This window comes from Aythya fuligula, chromosome Z (genome assembly GCF_009819795.1).
Source record: "Aythya fuligula isolate bAytFul2 chromosome Z, bAytFul2.pri, whole genome shotgun sequence".
Taxonomy (NCBI): Eukaryota; Metazoa; Chordata; class Aves; order Anseriformes; family Anatidae; genus Aythya; species Aythya fuligula.
In genome coordinates, this window is record NC_045593.1 from 7,097,546 (window position 1) to 7,119,317 (window position 21,772).

The window sequence follows — 21,772 nt, forward strand, 5'->3', positions numbered from 1 at the left end:
ACAGTTTTCACTCTAGCCACCTTTTATTTTTTTTATTTATTATTTATTTTTATACTTTTTTATTTATTATTTATTATTATTTATTATTTTTACAGGTAGTGCACTGCTCTAAGTAGCATATATGAAAGGGAAGATTCTTTGTTTACCCTGGAAAGCATCAAGTTATTAAATCTGGAAAATACAACAATCAGATGCAAACCATTATTTCCAAACATATGTGAAAGCCTGTAACAACCTTATCTGAATCTCTTTTACAAAAAAATAAGAGAGGAGTTTTCAGCTATATTCAACTTTTCTACCGCTTGAGCAGACACTGAAATTTCAGCAACACTAATATAAATTCTTTTAGGAGAAATGAATGAAGCTCTATTTTCACTAAGTATTGTGTGATGCAATCTTTTTCTATATATGAATTAAAAATGGGTTGAAAATTGGTCTTCTCTATTGGAAGTACTTAGCAATGATATGAGTGTTAGCATGCTATGCACCCCAGAAGACACATATAAGGGCAATTGTGACACTAGTTTCCATCTGATTCACCAATATGAAACAACAGGCAGACTGTTTTCAGTCATTAGTAGGAAATAAGACTAAAGAAACATTGCTTTGGGATAAAGGAGGCTTATCCTCCTATGACATTTCAATACCTCAAGATCTAGGGCATATGAACTAGTTGCTGAAAAGATCTTGTGCTGTGGAGCTCATATGAAAATAATAGCTAAAATGATTGAAAGTGGTTCTCACTCAATTATCTGCCTTACCCTTTATGTTCCATCCATTAAGTAGGATTCCTTATATGCATGGTTTCTTAGATGTGTGTAGTAAAGGGGGACTTCAATCATGACCAGACCAAGACTGTATGAGTGCTTTAACCTTGTGAACCTTTCCTTGTTGATATGAGAAAGAACTGACCCGTCTTAGTTAGTTATGGGAGAGGATTGTAGCTGGGGGAGGGGAGGGGGCAGGGGGGGCTCAAGTACCCCAGAGTCAGATCTGTTTGTGAGAAGACTTTGAAGAGATTTCTAAATATTGGCTTTTATGAATTGCAGTTTTAGGTGTCTCACTTTTCCCCATATGTGATCTCCAGAGCCTATGTCAGGGTCAGGTGTCTGGCTGCCTTTAGGGATTGAAGCAAAGAGCTGGGCATTGCCATTATTAAATGGCTCTCATTTATGGATTGGACTCTTCCTCTCCTATATTTCAGACCATCACAAAAGTGGTGACAATAGCACTTACCTATTTCCCACAAATTATGAAAATAAATACAAAAGAACTACACTTAAAATCTCATACTGATTAAAACATCACACAGTAAATTTTAATTTCTTTTACCTCGGTTTAACTAAAGAATAAATTATTGCTTCCTTAGTATGTATATGTATAAGATCTGTCACAGAAGAATCATTTTGTGGATTCTTAATTTAAATTCTGTTTTGTTTGGTTTTGTTTGCTTTTTTTAAAGGGTCGTGCTGCAGTTGTTGATTTTTGGTGGGGGGTAGTTTTTTAAACTGTTTGAAAGACAATGGCTGTTTCACTGATGAACCATAATCACATTAATACTTTATTCCTGTATTTGTCAATATATTAGTGCAATATTTTATTGCATACATTATTAACTGTTGCTGTTAAATGTTTCATGCTGGCCTGTTACATTTTTTATTTTGACTGATAAATTTTTGTGTGAGATACCCTTTTTATTCCTTTGGAAGGAAAAAAAAAATTATAACATTACATTAAAGGAAACTTATGAGATCTAAGCCAAACCTTGTAAATAAAAAAGGTGTTATTTTTCTGCCTCTTCTTAATCTTTCCCCCTCCTGTCTTCTTTCTTTGTGTGAGTGCTCCATTCTTTGCTCTGACACTGGAGGGTTTATGACTTTAAAGTCCGTACTGTTGGTGGCTGAGAACTCCTTGCTTTTTACATTATCTGTACAAAACATCTGTAAGTCCCAAGCAACAAGCAGGAATTGGTTCAAGAAGGCACTACAGATGAATCAGTAAGTACTACTGTCTACAATATAAGTTTATATTGTAGGGATATGCAGGGGTAGTTAAAAATATATTTTTTAACTTTTTAACTTTATAAAATTTTTAAACATTTTAAATAAATTAAAAAATATAAATTTACATTGTAGGGCTATACAGGGGTAGTTAAAAAAAAAAAATAAAAATTAAAAAGGAAAAGAAAAAGGAAACCCTACTAAAAATGCCATTGTACGTTTAAACTATTGAATGGAAAGAGGAGAAAAAGGAAAGCAGGGCAATGCTAACTCCAGAAGTGAGGAAATTAAAGGCAAGATTTCTGAAGGCCCTCAGCACATGTAGATCTTTAATAGGAATCTCACGCCTGCATGCCTTTTGAGCCTTTGAAAACATTCTCCTGAAATCCTTCATCTCCTTTTCATGTAAATGTACCATAGCCATAACAAAGTCATAGAAGGCCTGCATACCCTTTGACATGAAAGGAAGGAGGGAGGGAAAAATGTAAATGACTGTTGAAGGTGTTATTCAAGCCAAACAAGCACTGCTTCAGAAATGGAAATCTAAAACCTGGGGAATCATGGAGAGGACCTAAATACTGAGAAAAGCTGTAAAGTCATTTCATGTGGGGCTATAGAAGAGCAGACTAGGACTCTTTCCAGCTTCCCTCACTTCACTGTTACATTTCAGAGCAGAGATGGGCTGGAAATCCTGCTACTGCCTAAGCACCGTGTTTTTGGGTGCCGGAGAAAATTTCCCTGCGAGACATCTCCTGAATAAGTCAGGTCTTCTGTCATTAGTATTTGAAGGTGACTTCCTGTAAACTGAATAAACTGCTTCTTGATAGCAATATTTTCAGTAATGACCAAAAGAATGTTTAGTACATTTCAGAAGACTACAGACTTTGAATATACTTTTCCATTTTATGGGAGTTATTTTTCAATCAGGGAAGCCACCCACAACACCTATTTCCCCCCGGCTGTTTCCCAATGTTGTCTAATAAAGCACTTGAAGTCAATTTATTTAGATTATCCCTGCAGTCATTTGTGTAGACCATGGATTTGTCAGAAGAGATGTAGATAATTAGTCCTAAAGCAAAAGACTTAATTTCTTCCTTTTGCAAATACCAGCTGTCCCTCCTCATCAATCTACAGCAGGACTTAACCTTTTTTTCTATAAGTCCAGGGTATTTCCTCATATCCCTGTGGAGTACTATTTATGAGTGTGATTGCTAATTGCTATCATGTCACTAGATTGAACTGAGCTCTTGGTCACCCTTGACTGATCCTTCTTTTATCAACCTGAAATTCTTTTTTCATCTCCCGCCATAGTAATAAAATTGCAACACTATCTAAATAAACCCTATCTAAAGTTGCTTTCTAATATTAAGTACTAATTATTAAATTGTCCCTGACACCAAACTTTACAGGCACTTTTACACACACATACATATATATAAAATTATCACATTTTGAACAGACTGACTGAACAGTTCAATGGTTTTTTGTTTAATTTTTAAATGGCCTATCTATCACAGTCACTGTCACAGAAATTTTCTTTATGAATGCCTGCATCCACATATATGCATTTTTCAATCATATGCATGCACATGCCCATGCACTTACATCCCATGTAAAGGACTTTTATTTATATATATTGTTTGTCTCTGATGCATTTTTTTCCTTCCATAATACCTCATGGGTCTTTATTTTATTATTTTCCCTTCAAGGGAGCTAAAAAGATCCACATAAGTCTTTAATGAAAAACTGCCATTTTCATGATTATGTAGACCACATACATTCACATCATTTAAGCTATAATGTTAAAGTTATGTCAATATTGTTCTTTGGCACTTAGCTATGTGAACAAAACAAACAAACAAAACCAAAGCAAACAGGTCAAACCAAACCAACCAACCAAACAAAAACACCCACAACCTTGATTTTCATGAATTGCAATAAAGAGAGAGATGTTAGGGGTGCCAGTTTCCAGATGAACACACAGTACCAGCTCAGTTCTTGAACAGTCAGGCCAGACTCTGAAAGAAACAATTAGATTCCAAACTGCTCTAGGGAACCTCCACACATGGAAAATAGTGGCTACCATATCTATGTAACAGCCAAAGAAGGCTGATCTGTCAACTCACATTTGCTGTGTAAGTAGAGAGATGAGGGTCATGCCCCAATTTTTTGTGTCTGATTCTGGGAGGAGAAATAGTGCTTAGCATCCTAAGCAAGAGACAGAACACTAAACTGCAATTATCAGTGACTCACCTTCTTTTGGCTCCAGTGACAGAAGCTTGCAATTTGGAGCCGGACAATCTGAGTTATTAATGGCTGAAGATGGTACACAGTGTATTGACAGCTGCAGCGTCAATGAAGATCATCAGTTAGTTAATCACAGTGTATGCAATATAACAACCTCACCCTATTATTGGCATTTTAAGTCTTTTATTTTATTTTATTTTATTTTATTTTATTTTATTTTATTTTATTTTATTTTATTTTATTTTATTTTATTTTATTTTATTTTATTTTATTTTATTTTATTATTAAATTTATATATATATATTTTTCAAGATGTTCTAGGGTTCCTACATATTTGATCCTATATGCTGAGTACTGTATTTTACCAAACCAATAGGCAATCCATACCCTAAACAACTCAAACCCTGATCCACAAAGTAATTCAGCTCTTACTTCCTAGTCCATCAAGATGAAATACCTTGATTTACCTTCATGATTCTAGGCCCCAGAGTTGAAAGAAACAAATCATAATAGGAGACAAAGTATAACTGCCCTATGTTGCACAAAAGCACAGAGAAATGGATTTGCCCAGGGTCATGTAGGGCACAACAGGAACAGAATTCAGGTCTCTGAGTCCCAATCTAACATATTAACTACAGATTCTGCTTTCTTCCCCTCTGTGCTTTTATACTTTCATACATGGTACAGAAAAGACCAAGTGCCATGTATTATTGAACCAGTCTCACTTTTTTTTTTTTTTTTTTTTTTTTCTGACTTTCTGTTGTAAAGGGGCTATTCAGGAAATTAATCAAGGGTAAAAACGAAAATTAAAGGAATCTATAAATGTATTTCCAGCAATTTACAACTAGAAAGTTGGATCAATACAATATGAATTAGAAAATACAATAGGAAAACAAACAAAAAAGGCATCTCTAATTAAAAGAATGTCATTCTTTTTGTGTTAAGCCTGTTAGAAAAATCCTCTTCATCTTCATTATTTCCTCTCTCTTTTCAGTTTAAAGACAAATCTCAGAATTTCCAATTTTACATATACTAATATCCAACCTAATTTCAATGTGAATTTCAGCTGTACCATGCCCTTGTAAGCCCCCTAACCTTTGAAAGCTGTTCTGGAATTTGTTTCTCATACCTATTTTTATTATTATTATTATTTAAGGATCATAAAGTGGAAGTCAGGTTGCTGCATTTTCAGAGACAGATGAAGCAAAGTGCTCCACTGGGAGTATTCAGCCCCAGTGCCTTGCTGTATTACGGCATATGGAGTTGCGTCTCCAGGCGCTGACATTAGCAGTCCTGCTTCAGGTAACTCATTTAGCTTTGGTGTCATTTTACAATAAATATACCATCCACCGACACAAATTAGACAGCTATTGAGATTAATTTTGAGGCACTATCGGCAACATCTTAAATCAAAAATCATTCTTTATTAGCATGCTTGGCTGTACAGTGCTCTCTCTTCCCTTTCCCCCCTCCCTTCCCTGCCACAAGAATAAATGAGCCCCCATGGTTGACACAGCGCATCAAGTGTTTTATAATAGTCTAATTGTAGCTAATGGTTTGTGCAGCTAATTAAGGCCCTATGAATTACAGTAATCAGTCAGCCTCATCTTCTAAACCAGATAGTTCTATTCAAGCATCCCTTTAGGAAGAAACAAAACAAAAAAAAATAAGCGAGAGACAAAAAAATCAGGAGAAAAATTCTGAAAAGAAACAGAAAGTAAGGAAAGAAGAAAGAGAGAAGGAAAGAAAGCATAATGATCTGGTATGTTCATCAGAGTGCAAATAATTTAATATAACTTCCTCTTCCATTTCTTTTTAGTTATTACAGAAATGCTTATGTAAAGTAACATGAGCCTTTGCATTACAGTCTGCAACAGCAGAAGAGGATTAATAAGAGAAGAGAAATTATGTTTGTTTTTTTTTGTTTGTTTGTTTTTGTTTTTTGTTTTTGTTTTCTGAGGTAGGATACATATATATATTAATTATGGGACTTTATTAATGAAGATTATTTTCATTTGGGCAAAAATCTGTGATCAAATAGTGATTTTGGATATATCATCATTCAGAATAAAAGGTTAAATACAGGAAAGGCATACATAAGTACCAGTTGCACAGTAGCCAATGCAGCATGTAAATACAGTGTATGTCAGTGAGGGCTAGAGCAGGCACTGTTGTGCAAGACAGAGTATGGCTACTAACAAGCTATATTCATGCTTCCCAGAGTGTTTACTGTGCCAGCTCTTTCTTACTGCTGGGGTTAACCCCAGCAAACGGGTAAGCACTACACAGCTGCTCGCTCACTTCTCCATGTCCTCTCTCAGTGGGATGGGGGAAAAGCAAAGGAAAACTGAAAGCCAGAAAACTTGTGGGTCAAGATACAAATAGTCAAGGAGGAGCAGAAGAGAAGAAAAAGGAAACAGGAAAAAACAGATGAAGCCAAGTCACTCACTCACCACTTCCCAGAGGTGGACTAATGCACAGACAGTTCCTGAGCAAAAGATGGACAACATACCTAATCTCTCTCCTCTTCATCTTATTGCTGAGCATGATGTTATATGTATGGGGTATCTCTGGTTACTTTGTGCCATTCACCTGGTTGTGACTTCTCAGACTTTTACACATCCTAGATCTATTCTGTGTGTGTGTGTGTATGTGTGAGAGAGAAACACAGATGGCCTTGATGACATGCAAGTACCAGTCAGCCATAATTAAAACATCAATATGTTATCACCATGATCAAAACTTGGTCAGAAACCTAAACACAGCACCATAAAAGCTGCTCTGGATACAATTAACTTTATCCCGGTAAGCCCCAGTACACAGACTTATTTCTGCCTGTTGAGTATCTGTCACTCAGACCCTGGAGGTCTGCTTTTACAAATACTATCTGGCAGCAAGCAAAGCTGGGACTTTCCTGGTCATGAAACATTGCCAAAAAAAAAAAAAAAAAAAAAAAAAAAAAAAAAAAAAAAAAAAGTAGAGATAAAAAGAAGTACCAGTGAAGCACAATAGATTGAATTCCCCTCACCTAATTTAAGATGTTTGCAATGTAGCTGTGCAAACCTGTGATCTTAACCCTCCTGTCTGAACCAGTGGTGAGTTCTAGGCAGTTTAATTCCTTAATTCCTCTAATTTAGTTTAGATATTTAAACACCTATGCTCTAGCTATCTAGAGTCAAGTGAGACAAAGTCCCCAAAAAGTCCCCAAACAGAACAAGGTGTTCATGCTGTCCACCTTGAAGATGAGTACACATTTGAGTAGACAACAAAGGCAATGCAGGTCAATTTTACTTATTTAGCAGCCCATGAAGGTCACACCTCATTTTTTATGAAAGCACATACTTTATAAAAATCTCTCTCAATATGGTCTGGACATTGGTGTGATCATGTACAGAAACAGAGGACTGAAGTGGCAAAAGAACAGAAGCATTGTGTTAAAATTTTAGTGATCCAAACTTCAAGGTATGAACCCACTTTGATAGAATCCACACTACCAAATTAAACAATATCAGGGGATATTCCCAGGCACAAAAGCTCAATCATATGCACTGTTAAATTGTTAGTGTTCTCCCCAGCATGGCTTAGTTGTATGTCAGTCAGCATTGTCCCAGGCTACTGGCAAGTTTCTTGCCTATCCCAGACTACAGGCAACAAGAAACAAGTTTCAGTAGATAGTTTGTATATGGCTTTCTATTTCAAAATTTAAATAGTATACAGAAAGTTCATTCCATGTCACTTGGCTTCGGGTGCAATGGAGGATTCTAGATGCACTAAAATTACACTTGCAACTACCAAATCCTAAAAATGTCCATGTTGTTTACTTACAGATTCATTATCTAGTAAAGTGCTGGTCAGATATACCAGGATCAGTTCCAGGTAAGTCAGTGCATTTAAACATCCCAAGCTTTCACTGCAGAGGTCTGTAGCACAGCTGTCCAACATGTGTCACTACATGTTGACGCTACATTGGCATTCACAGCCTAAGTGTTTTGTTGCTAGTGCTACCTGTAGACCCTGTTCCTGTTGTAATTTCAGACTGGGGCCAGCAGAATATGCAGTTGTGTGCATGTGTTTATGAAGGGGCAGGAGAAGGAGGCAAGCTGTGTCTTCATTACAAAAGAGATTCGCCCACAGCCATGGGTCCCAGATGCCCATCCCAGCTATGCAGAAAACTGTGCAGTCTGGTCACTTAGAGGTACAGAAAGAGATGGGAGATGGTATCCACCAGAACTCTCAGCCAGGGTGACCAGGGGTCAGGGGACCAGAAACTCAGGGCAGACTGCTGACCTGAGTTTCCCTGCAATGCAGGCAACATTATTAGCTGTGAATAGCTTTGCCTTTGTGATCCAGTGCTTGCAGTATTTGATTAGAACACAGTAAGTCCAGATTCATTGACTCTTATGCAATAAGAGTAAAACAGAGACAAAATCATTGCACTTCTTTGGAAATAACTATCATTCCCTTGAACTGGAGGACAACAGAAAGGTAAACCACGTATAAAAAAACAGAAAACGAATCTGGACTTCAAAAATTTGCCACTGTAGACGTACTCTATATGTACTCTATTTTATTAGAGAATTAAACAACATTTAAAGAATATATTTAAGAAAAATGTCATTGGCATGTCTTTGTGTCTTATAGGTCATTCACTCATTGTAATATGTAGGAATCAAAGCTGTGTAACTCCAGGTCATCAGTTTATGTATGGTCAGGGCATTCGTCGCTTAGAAACAGCAATTTAAACTTCATTTAATTAATCTAGCTTTACCTAATTTACCTAATCCTAACAATATCACATAGGAATCTGTGGCACAATGGAAAACCCTGAGTCAGTTTTGAAAATAGTCTTTTTTTTTCTTTTTTTTTTCTTTTTTTTTCTTTTTTTTTTCTTTTTTTTTTTTTTTTATTGCATAAGTATGAATATAGATCTTCAAAACTTCAGGTACAACTGAATACAATGATGATCCCAAATTCTAAGTGAAAAAAAAAATCATCTCCACCATTTGTGTGAGGAATTTTGAAAGGCTTGATCTTTTAGCCCTAGGCACTAGGTTTTTAATAAACTTGGAACGTGATGAAAAAATAATTTCATTAATTGCTGGAGGAAAACAAAACAAAACAAACAAAAATAAAAATCTAGAACAAAAGCATTGTTCTGGTTGAATTTCATGCTAATCTCACTTTTTTTTTTTTTTTCCTATGCTTCCTCACAGTTGTATTATGTAGAATCTCTTATTTGTAGAATCATTTTTTGAAAACTTCTAATGTCAGACAGATTAGCAGAGCGCATTGCCTGACATGTTGCAATTTTCCCCCTTTTACAAAACAGCCTATCCACAGCCTCTCAACATTAGCCATTATATATTTATAGTCTATAATCTGTCTTTGCACTTCAAAAGTTGCTGCCCAATTTCTGCACAAGAGCAAACCTATGCTAATGCTTATGAATGGTTCTTTTCCTGCTAGTAAGAGACTAACGTTACTGGTCTAAACCAGCTATAATGCTTCTAAAGCTCTAATTCAGAAAAGCAATGGGACTGATTAAGTACTAAATGCTATGCATATGTTCAAGTGCTCCGCTGAATCAGGAACTGATGAAGTTTTCATTTACAAAACCAATTTACCTCAGTCCTGATCTAAAGCTCCTCTATCCACTTCTATTTATGAATGATACTTTTTGTTTATAGACCAAACTGGGTACTGCTGGTTTTATGATAAACAGAATGAGAAGGAGGATGATAGAATCATGAAATATGTTTAATTTCTGATCTACATAATGTGGAACAGATTTTGTATCTCCAGAAGTGAACAGCTAATATACTACCTTGAAAAGAACTGAAATTTGGATTGATAAAATTAGACAAATTTAAAATAAATAATAATAAATTAAATAAGCTTTACTTCTGTGTACCGTATTGGCTTTTTTAGAACTTGTCCCCTATTCATGCTTTTCCTTTTCTTTATATGTTGGGCTGCCATTTGCCCCAAAGCAAAATAAATACAGCTTTAGATACAAAGCATGCTATTTATGCTTAGGTCATGATTTTTATTCACTGCGTACTTGCTTCTTGCATAAACATCCATAACAAAATGGGTATGAAGACTCAGATCAAAAGAATGCCTGATACAATAAAACTAAGGGTGGGGTCATGCTGAAGCTTATGTTGTGTAAGATCAGAGCTGAAATTTAGAGACATTTGAAATTCAGATATAGCTAAAATCCCCTAAGTGGCTGTGGCTCCTTCAGTAAACTGTATTCAAAGTGAAATTATCTCCTTTTCCCTGACCTGACTATTAAGTTATCATCTTGCTACAGTCACTGTAGCACTTTCTAGAATTAATGGATTTATTAGTGATTCCAGAGTATGTGTGGTTGCTTTTAGCTGAAGGTACGATATTTCCTTTTATTTTCAGTTTCCTTTGCATTTCTACAGCTCCTAGTTAAAACAATAGCCTTAACTCTGTCCCAGATTTATATAGTCTATGCACAGTATAATACCACTCTGTTTGTAGGTATTTTTTCTTAACAATACCATAATTACAATAAAGTAATTAATAGATATCTACATATGGATTGAGGAATATGAACAAGGATGCATAAGAAACTTTTCCTCTGGTTAATGTGGACAGACAAATATGGATACGAATATAAAATAACAGAAGACAGCATATTTACTAAGTGTCATGTAGCAGAATAAAGCAGAGTCATAAATACAATCCAGATCTCCTAATTCCCATTCAATGACAAATTCCCATTCTGTCATTTGCACCTAAATCACTGCCTAAAGAATGGTTGAGTACATCAACTATGAGCTGACTGCACTAGGCTGTTACGCTCAAATAGTACTGGCAACATGGGATCCATACTTATCTTTATTACATCTGTATGTTGGGGGAAATACAAAAAAAAAAAAAAAAAAAAAAATTGTATACTGATTCAGACTTTCAGACTGAAAGTCTGATACAGCGGCCTAAATTTGCATATATAACATTTTTAATATATTTTAGATTTAAAAAAAATAAAATCACAGAGGACTTGTTCCTTTCTGGACAAGTAGGAGAAACACATCAGATGGCCTTGATTCACTGTAGAGAGTTGAAGAGACTTTTGTCAGTACAAAGTGGCATCCAGTAAGCAAGTCTGCTTACTAGGAAGTGAGGACTGAGATTCCGTTTTTTGAATAGCTCTCCAGACTTCTATGACTCTAGTGACTAGATCTCTATAAACTATAAGGGGATTGTTCAAACCCAGAAAGTCAATAGCATCACCAGGAGGTAGCATGGGATTTCTTTTTACTTAACTTTCTTAGAACAGCAATAAGGAGCCTTCATGGAGGGATCCTTTTGCTTCTCTCCTGAGAAGAGCAAAAAGAAAGTTGAAAATGAGAACAAAAGAAAAAAAGAAGAAAACACAAAGAGAGTCGTACTCTCACCCTTATTGTATTTTCTCTTTTATGGAAGAATTCAAAATTAACTGAAGAATAAGTGAAAGAGCAAGGATAAAAGAGAGTAAGGATGAGAGTAAGAAGCTTCATTGCTAGAAGGTAGACTTTTTTTTTTTTTTTTAAGGTTTTTCAGCCACAACATTAAAATATATATATATGTACATGTATATGTTTTATCACTTATGGGGAAGAGAGAATCCTTTAAGAAACCTCTATGCGACATACAATGCTAAAGACTCATGCTTTATATAAGTGTTAGAGATGTATAACATATTTTAATTTCTGCTATCACTTCAACTAATTAATTCTGGATTATATTGATATAGCTAAAATAGGAAGAAATGGAAGAAAATATCTTACCGTTATCTCTAACTCAAAAGTTAGATACTCTGGAGATAGGAAAGCTACAGGTTTACTCCTTTTCTAGGGCAACCTTTCTGTGCATTTTTCTCCACAGATGCACTAATATTTGAGCTGCTACATAATACCAATGACCCCTCTTCAAATTCCATAGAGACTTCTAGGATGTGGTCCTGCATTAAGGAAGATATCTCTTAAATGTAATGAGTAAAGATTGAAGAATGCCACTTAGAAGTAACATTCTGTGAATGTCATGCTGAGATACACCTCTCTCAAAGAACTTCTTAGGAGCATAAGCACCTGATTTAGGCTTGTGAATTCCATTTCAAAAGTTATGCAAACACGTATTCAGTACAACTACTCAGAATGCTGAGACTGTAAAGGTGTTTATTTATTTATTTATTTATTTATTTCAGCCTTAGAAATATATAAAATATATGGATAAAATATGCTAGAGAATTAACAATTATTAATAGAATTCAATTTTATTTTTTTTTTTTTTTTTTCCCTCATAGTAGCTCCATACTTTTAACTAATCATTGGTGATCAAATATTTTTCCAGCATCTAATTCTCCCCCTTCAATTTACAGTCTTTCATTCTTATTTATTCCAAACTAAGCTCTTAAACATTAAGCTCTTAACCAAAATTCCCCCTTAACTGAGATTCTTTACAGTGGGAAAAATGTAGACTTATCTACCCTAAGCAGATCATGGATACAGGCACTTCTAAAGACCGATTTACCTAATGTGTAGTGCATTTGAGCATCTGTTCTGTCCATTAACAGTGAGAAAAAAAATAAAAATTAAAAAAAAAAAAATGAAATTTACATGAAAACTCCTTCCCTACAAACAAACAAACAAAAAACTAATAAGTAAATAAAAATCAATCATGTTCTAAACTTCCATAGGAGAAAAGTGTAGATTCGTCATTTTAAGGTCAAAAGAACTCACAGAATCATACAAAAAATTTAGCTTGAAGTGATCTGTGAAAATTGTTCAACCACTTCCTGTACACAGAGAGAGATGCAAAGCTAGAATCAAGTTGCTCAGTTTCCAATTTAGCTGTTTGGAAGATCTCCAGGGTTGAAGACCCTTTCCACCTCTCCTAGGAATCAGTTTCATTGCTTAATGACTTTTAATGTCACAACTTTTTTTTTTTTTTCCCTCATATTCAATCAGAATTTTCCTTGCTGTAACTAGGTCCCATTGCTTCTTGTCCTTTGTCTGTGCACCTCTGAGAAAAGTGTGTTTCTATCAACTTTATCATTCCTGTAGCTGAGGACTGGAACTCCCCCTTAGCTTTCTCTTTTCCAGACAAATGTTTATATAATACATGTACGCTCCAGCCTTCTAATTCTTTTTGTTTGTCATCCTCCATATTAATTCTGCTTTTGTACTGGAGGGCCAAAACTGGATGCAGGACTCCAGATGGTATACCATGAGTTCCACGTAAAGGCTAATAGCCACTTCCTAAAACATGCCGGTTACACTTTTTCAAATACAGTTCATTATGTGGTTAGCCTTGGCTTACAGGAGGACACACTGCTAACTTATGCTTGCAAGAGTCCAGGTCCTTTTCTGCAGAGCTACTACCTAGCTAGCCATTTCCCAGCCTGTACTGGTGATGCAGTAATTTTGCTTTGATGAGGACACAGTCCATCCTATAGTTCAGGCTGCTAACAAAGGTGTTAAACTGTGCCTGTATCTGTCCCAGAGGAAGTCCAATGCTAATCAACTGCCTGTCAGACCTCAGACTATTGATTACCTTTGATAGTCTTTGAATCTCATAGTTCAGACAGTTTTTCACTGACTTTGTAATCAAGCCACCCAACCCATATCTCTGTAATTTGGCTAAAAGGAATCAATTTCAATTGAAAACCATAGGAAGCTGTTTTCAAAGCCTTACTATAAGGTAAATAGCTCTCCTGTTGACCAGGAAGCTAGTCATTTCATAATAAAAAGCAATTGAGCTGGTCAAGCATGATTTGCCCCTTTCAAAGATAACACAGTCATTGCTGTAGTTTTTCAAAGATGCTAGAGACCAGCTTTACAATTACATCATCTAAGTCCCCTCAATATCCAGGTACAACTCATGGAGTTTTATGCAGCCCATTTATTTAAGTTGCCACTGTTTCAGCTCTACTTTACTGTGGGGAGTATTGTCCTCTCCTAAACTTTATTCATAGGCACAGAGACCTGGGATAACTGTGTTATTACTCATAATTCCATGTTGAGCTTAGTTGGCTTCCAGCTATGCCTGCATGCCTGTTTTTGTGTAGATCAAAATGGATATTTTTGGTGCTTTGAGGAGGCTGTCTTTGAAGATTTTTTATTTTTGGATGGCCTCTCATCATTCTGTATTCAGCAAGATCATGGAGCAGGTCCTGGAAATTCTGCTATTTATGGAAAATAAGGAGTAATTGGTGACAGCCAACATGACTTCACTAAGGTTAGATCATGTGTAATAAATTTGGTGGCCTTCTACGATGAGGTTACAGTACTGGTGGATAGTGGAAGAGCAAATGATGTCATATACCTGGGCTTGTGCAAAGTATTTGACACTATCTCTCAAGTTTTTAAGATGTGAGGAGTGTCTTTGAACACTTTATGCTTTCTGGAACCTAGAAGTGTGAAACTTTCAGAAAGGAGAAAGGGCAGTGACTCTTGATGTATCTAAAAGTTGAGCTAGTTCATTCAGGCATTCACTGAGACAATTCACTCATTCTTTGCCTCCATTTTCTATGTAATAAGCATTACTGTGGGCCTCAGGTAAGACTTGATCTGGAAAGTAGTAGTATAACCTTATAAGAAGCAAAGAGTGTAGCTTCTGAAACAATGACTTTTACATAGTGAGTATGATAAATGAAAGCATTTTCCTCTTGTTTAAGAAACTAAGGTTTTATGAGTTTATTGTAGACTATTTAAAAGGATGGAGAAATCCTTTATTTGAGTTTGTAAATTTTATTGGCACTGGTGTTCTCATCTTATTTTTTAATCCTAGGATTTATTGCTTTTTATTTCAAAGCAATAAAACTTGAGAGAAAATATTCATCTCAGTGCTTCAGACTTTTCCACTCAGGTGTAGAAAAACTTATTTTGCTTTCGCTTCTGCAGTACACATGACATGTTTTCTACTATTACATGTATGCTAGTAGCCATTTAACCACTGAGATTTTAAACTTAATCCTTTAAAGCTTTTCCTTCCCTTCCCTTCCCTTCCCTTCCCTTCCCTTCCCTTCCCTTCCCTTCCCTTCCCTTCCCTTCCCTTCCCTTCCCTTCCCTTCCCTTCCCTTCCCTTCCCTTCCCTTCCCTTCCCTTCCCTTCCCTTCCCTTCCCTTCCCTTCCCTTCCCTTCCCTTCCCTTCCCTTCCCTTCCCTTCCCTTCCCTCCCCTCCCCTCCACTCCCCTCCACTCCCCTCCACTCCCCTCCCTCCTCTCTTTCTCTTTCTCTTTCTCTTTCTCTTTCTCTTTCTCTTTCTCTTTCTCTTTCTCTTTCTCTTTCTCTTTCTCTTTCTCTTTCTCTTTCTCTTTCTCTTTCTCTTTCTCTTTCTCTTTCTCTTTCTCTTTCTCTTTCTCTTTCTCTTCTCCTCCTTTCTCCTTTCTTTCCTTCCCCAGGTAGCTCTGTATCTGAATTAGTTTATCTGCAGGCATGTTAAAAAAAAAGCCTCATTCCTTATTATTTTATTTGTTTGTTCAGTTCTCTTCTACATATAGTCAGCTTCTTTGCTTGTTCTAAGTATATGTTTAACAGCAACTTTAAGCTTTGCAGTTCAACATATCAAAGTATTCTCAGAATGATGGAAGACTATGTTCTGATCTCAATTAATATGCAAAGCAAACTGACATCATGATGTTATTTTAACATTTTAAAGATTTGCTGAATACTTTTGAATAAATCTGATTTTCTTTCACATGCTTATCAAGAATATCAGCTATGAACTTCATTTTGAGCGTCGTTTCTTCACTTACACACGGTAGAAGGAGAAAGGTCAGTTTAATTTTGTGAGCTAGTTTCATTCAGATTTCTTTGTTAGTTAGAACATGGAGCTTAGCGTAGGACATCTGCTATTTTAGTGTTCTCCAAAAGGGGAAGAGCCAGGCAAAACTGCTGGAGTGGAAAAGAAGAGTCTGAATAGTACTTCAGATGAAAAAATAATGCTGAAAATTAAGTCTGGTCTAGGGCCCTCTGCCATCAATGGGCATCTCTGTTTCAATGTCAGTGGGCTGTGATTTGACTCAGTGAAATCCAGGACAGGATTCTGTATAAATACAGTAGGTAGGGGCTTCACTTCTGTAGTGTGCTACAGGCAAGCTGTTTATTTTCAGACCAAAATTTCTGTGTGAATTTCAGTTTCTGTCAGTAGGTCATTTTACTTTCTACATCTCATATAGCAACTTTGACAAATTCACAGTACTGCAAGGTACTGTGACCTAAACCAAACTATGTGACATTAAATTAAATGAAATAGAAAATAAGTTTCAGTATAGGTATATTAAATTCATTTACTCATTGAAGCCTTGTCTATCTGTATTAGCTTTCTAGATAATAGTCTAGAATGCCTCAAGTATCATCACATATAAAGAATCATTTCTGTAATGTTGCACATCCATTCTCAAAGTGGCATGCCAAATACAGGGAAGGATCACAAAGAAAAGTAACTTTATTTTTTGTGGTCTACAAAAGGAACAAAAAAGTATTGCCTTAAATGAGATGTCAAAGTTATAAAAAAGCATGTAATTCTGCATAAAACTTTGGTTTTATTACATTTTTATTAATGTAAACTTTCTAAATTTCAGGTATTGTGACAAAGCAGGACAAAAAATGTGGAATAAATTAGAATTTATTTATTATAATATCATGCCAATTAATTTATAAATGTTGATTTGAATCCTTGAAAAGGGAACCATTTTATCTCTATTGAACTCAAGTGATTACAGAGAGTTATGAGCACCAGCAAACTGGAAAGAATAACTCTTTCCTGTTTGACCCAATCCACATTCCATGGAGCATCTTGTCATAATGATAGTTTTCTTTCTTATTCACTGTCAGTTTTGTATCCTTTTCCTAGTGCATATCCCTCCAAGTGAACCTCCAAGTGGGTGCTGATCCTGCTGGACTAAAGGATAAGATATTTTCCTTAAAAAAAAAGGCAATACTACAATGAATTTGATCAACTGAATTTGCAACTGTTGGCAAACAAGTTTCTTCACCTACCAGAAAATGCTTCATTGAAGCTGTGAGAAACATTATGTTGACAAGACCTCTCTGCTTCAAACACTTGACTTTGTCACTTAAATTATCCATCAAGAGTCAAATTTTATAATGAGTGTCCTTTGATGTCTTGTACTTCTTAAAGTTAAGTATTTCAGTATGCCAAGGTGACTTCAAGGAGGAAGTGCACTTAATGTTCATTTGAAGGGCTTTTCTTCTGGACAGTATGATTATCTCATGTTGTCAAGGAGGTGGTCAGGGGTTAGCTTTTGTTCTATCTTTACTCTTTTTCCTCCAGTTCCTGTTTCTTGTTCATTCTCTGCCAGAATACAAATCAAACCAATGATGTGTGTGGGACAAAATGACCATCATCTTTTTGGTGTGTATCTCTATCAAGCTGTAGTAAACCAGAGTTCCTTGTAGCATTAAAGGGAATGCCATATTAGTACAATTAAATTGTGGCAATGCACAATGTGCAGTTTATAAGACTTATATATATATAGTATATACTATATTATATATATTGTCTTATTATAAGAGTTCTCATAATAAGGGTAAAAATGAAGTGTCCCACAGCTAAGGGCTTCTAATATGGATAATGGGCTACTGGATTTATATACAGCTGCAGATTATACTGAAAGGATTCTTGGGGTATGTGTGGTGGTTTTACTGTGCTGAACAGCTAAACACCACGACAGCTCTCTTACTCCCTCTCCTTAGATGAAGAGGGGAAGATGTAAAGCAAATAACAACTCACAGGCTGCGATAAGGATGATTTAATTAAAGGGAAATAATAATAATAATAATTAAAAAAAAATATATTATTATGAACTAAACAATTTAACTAAAGGGAAGAAAAAAAAAAAAAAAAGGAAAGGGGAAAAGGGAGAGGGAAAGGGAAAAAAAGGGAGGAAAACAAATAAATAAAACAAATGAAGGCTATGTGGAAGTGCAGAGGAAATAAATTACTCTCTACTTCCCACAAATGAGCGATGATTGACCATGTCCTTGAAGCAGGGCCTCAACGCATGTAGCCAGTGTTTGGGAGGAGGACTGACGTTTTCACAACGAGAGCCCACCCCTCCCCTCTTCTTCCTGTTTCCACTTTTTATTGCTGAGTGTGACACCACATGGTATGGAATATCCCTTTGGTTGGTTTAGATCAGCTGCCCTGGTGATGTTTCTCTTCTGACTTTTTCCCCACCCACTAGGAGGGTTAGAGAGAGGCCCAATGCTGTGTCAGCACTGCTCAGCAGTAGACACAACACTGGTGTAATAACACTGCTGTTCCAGCTACAAGTGCAGAGCACAACACTGTATGGGCTGCTGCAGTGAAAGTTAACATTCCAGCCAGACCTCCACCCCTTATTCCATAACATTTGTGTCACACTCAGATCCCCATACTTTAGCATACAAGCATTCTCATCATTATTCCTTGTCCTTTAGCAGGACAAGGATTTAACAGGACAGGATTAATAGGCTGGTATACCTTTTCATTCCGTAGGTCTTTCTTGGAAAATGTTCATAAGAACTGTTGATGATTAGGTCTTAATCTACCAAAGTGGCTACTCAGGGCAGGTGGAGTTGGATGTCTGGACGCCGGCACCAGCTTAGCTCAAGTCCTCGTTTAACTGCCCGGCTCCTTGCAAAGTTGACCTGTTGTTGATCCTGCAGCGTCTTCCTACAACATACAACTTAGGTTACAGATTGAGTTTTCTCTCAAGGTCAAATCTCCTTGAGGCACACACTTGATATCCCCATTCTTTTGCATGACCCACCAGGTATACCCTGGTCCTTGGGCAAAGGCAATCCCATGAGTGGGTTTGCCTTTTCCCGAGGCAGGAGCAATGCACACTGCTTTCCCCCTCCACTTTCCTACATGCACTACGGGAACTTTAGCTCCTTTCACTGTGTGTAGGGGTTTTGTTTCAGCAGGACCAGCACAGCTGTCAGACCCCCTATTGTTAACTAACCAAGTGGCTTCTGGTAGATTTATGTCCCATTGTTTCCATGTCCCAGCACCCAATGCTCGTAACATAGTCTTTAACAGTCCATTGTACCTCTCAACCTTCCCAGAGGCTTGTGGGTGATAAGGGATGTGATACACCCACTCAATACTGTGTCTCAGCCCAGGAGGTAACAAGATTGTTTTGGAAATGACTCCCATTGTTAGACTCAATTCTCTCTGGTATACCATGACACCACAATACTTGTCTTTCTAGGCCCAAGATAGTGTTTCAGGTCATGGCATGGTTTACAGGGTATGTTTCCAGCCACCCAGTAGTTGCTTCTGCCATGGTGAGTATGTACCATTTGCCTTGGCGTGTTTGTGGGAGTGGTCTGATATAGTCAATTTGCCAGGCCTCACCATATTGAAACCCTAGCCACCTCTCCCTGTTCTAGGGAGATTTTACCTTCATGTCTTTCTTGATTGCAGCACAGGTCTCACACTCATGGGTAACCTGTGTGATGGCCTCAATGGTCAAGTCCACCCCTCAATCACGAGCCCATCTGTAAGTGGTATCCCTCCCCAGATGTTCTGATGTTTCACGGGCCCATCGAGCTACAAACAGCTCACCCTTACATTCCCAGTCTAGGTCCACCTGAGCCACATCTATTTTCGAAGCTCGATCCACTTCCTTGTTTTTCCAATGTTCTTCAGTAGCGCGACTCTTGGGCATGTGGGCATCTACATGACGTACTTTAACATCCAGGTTTTCTACCGGGCAGCAATATCTTGCCACAGGGTAGCAGCCCAGATACGTTTACCTCTGCACTGCCAGTTGCTCTGTTTCCATTGCTGCAGCTGCCCCCACAGAGCATTTGCCACCATCCATGAGTCAGTGTAGAGATACAATGATGGCCATTTTTTCTCTTTCAGCAGTCTCTAGGGCTAGTTGTATGGCTTTTACTTCTGCATACTGGCACAACTCGCCTTCCCCTTCCATGGCTTCCACAACTCGTCGTATGGGACTCCACATGGCAGCTTTCCATTTCCGATGTCTCCCCACCACACGGCAGGATCCGTCAGTAAACAACGCATACTGCTTTCTGTCTTCTGGCAACTCATTGTTTGGTGGTGCCTCTTCAGTACAGGTTACCTCTTCTGTTGGCATTCCGAAATCTCTGCCTTCTGGCCAGTCCATAATCTCTTCCAGGATTCCTGGGCGATTAGGTTTTCCCATTCGAGCCTGCTGTGTAATTAACACTATCCACTTACTCCACGTAGCATCAGTCACATGGTGTGTAGTGGGGAATTTCTCTTTGAACATCCAATGTATCACAGGTAGCCGTGGTGCCAAGAGGAGCTGTGCTTCTGTACCCACAACTTCTGAGGCAGCTCGAACACCCTCATATGCTGTGAGTATCTCTTTTTCAGTTGGGGTGTAATTGGCTTCTGATCCAGAGGTCGACCTTGAGTTTCTTCTGGGGTTTTCTGTCAGAGGCTCCAGGTGAGGCCTTGCTCCCCAGCTGCAGTGTAAAGTATGTTTTGCACAGCAGGTCCAGTACGGACAGGCCCAAGGGCTACTGCACGAGCTATTTCTTGTTTGATTTGTTCAAAGGCCTGTTGTTGCTTGGGGCCCCACTTGAAATAGTTTCTCTTTCAAGTCACTTGATACAGAGAACTCACAAGCTGAGTATAGCCTGGAACATGCATTCTCCAGAATCCCACAAGGCCTAGGAAAGCTTGCGTTTCTGTTTTGCTAATTGGCAGAGACATTGCCATTATTTTATTGATCACATCCATCGGAATATGGTGATGTCCATCCTGCCATTTTACCCCCAAGAACTGGATTTCCTGTGTAGGCCCCTTGACCTTACTCTGTTCAATGGCAAAACCAGCTTTCAGGAGAATTTGGATTACTTTCTTCCCTTTCTCAAAAACTTCTTCTGCTGTGTTGCCCCACATGAGGATGTCATCCATGTACTGCAGGTGCTCAGGAGTTCCCCTGTGTTCCAGTGCAGACTGGATCAGTCCATGGCAAATAGTAGGGCTGTGTTTCCACCCCTGGGGCAGTCGATTCCAGGTGTATTGGATGCCCTTCCAAGTGAAAGCAAACTGCGGCCAAAGGGATGGAGAAAAATGCGTTAGCAATATCAATTGTGGCGTACCACTTGGCTGCCTTTGACTCTAGTTCATAATGAAATTCTAGCATGTCTGGCACTGCAGCACTCAACGGTGGCATGACTTCATTCAGGCCTCGATAGTCCACTGTTAGCCTCCATTCGCCATTAGACTTTTGCAGTGGCCATATAGGACTATTAAAGTGTGAGCGAGTCTTGCTGATCACTCCTTGACTCTCCAGACAGTGAACCAACTCATGGATGGGAATCAGGGAGTCTCGGTTGGTGCGATATTGCCGTCGGTGTACCGTTGTAGTAGCAATTGGTACCTGTTGTTCTTCAACCTTCAGCAATCCTACAACAGAAGGGTCTTCTGAAAGGCCAGGCAGGGTAGACAGCTGCCTAATCTTCTCTGTGCTCAAAGCAGCTATGCCAAAAGCCCAC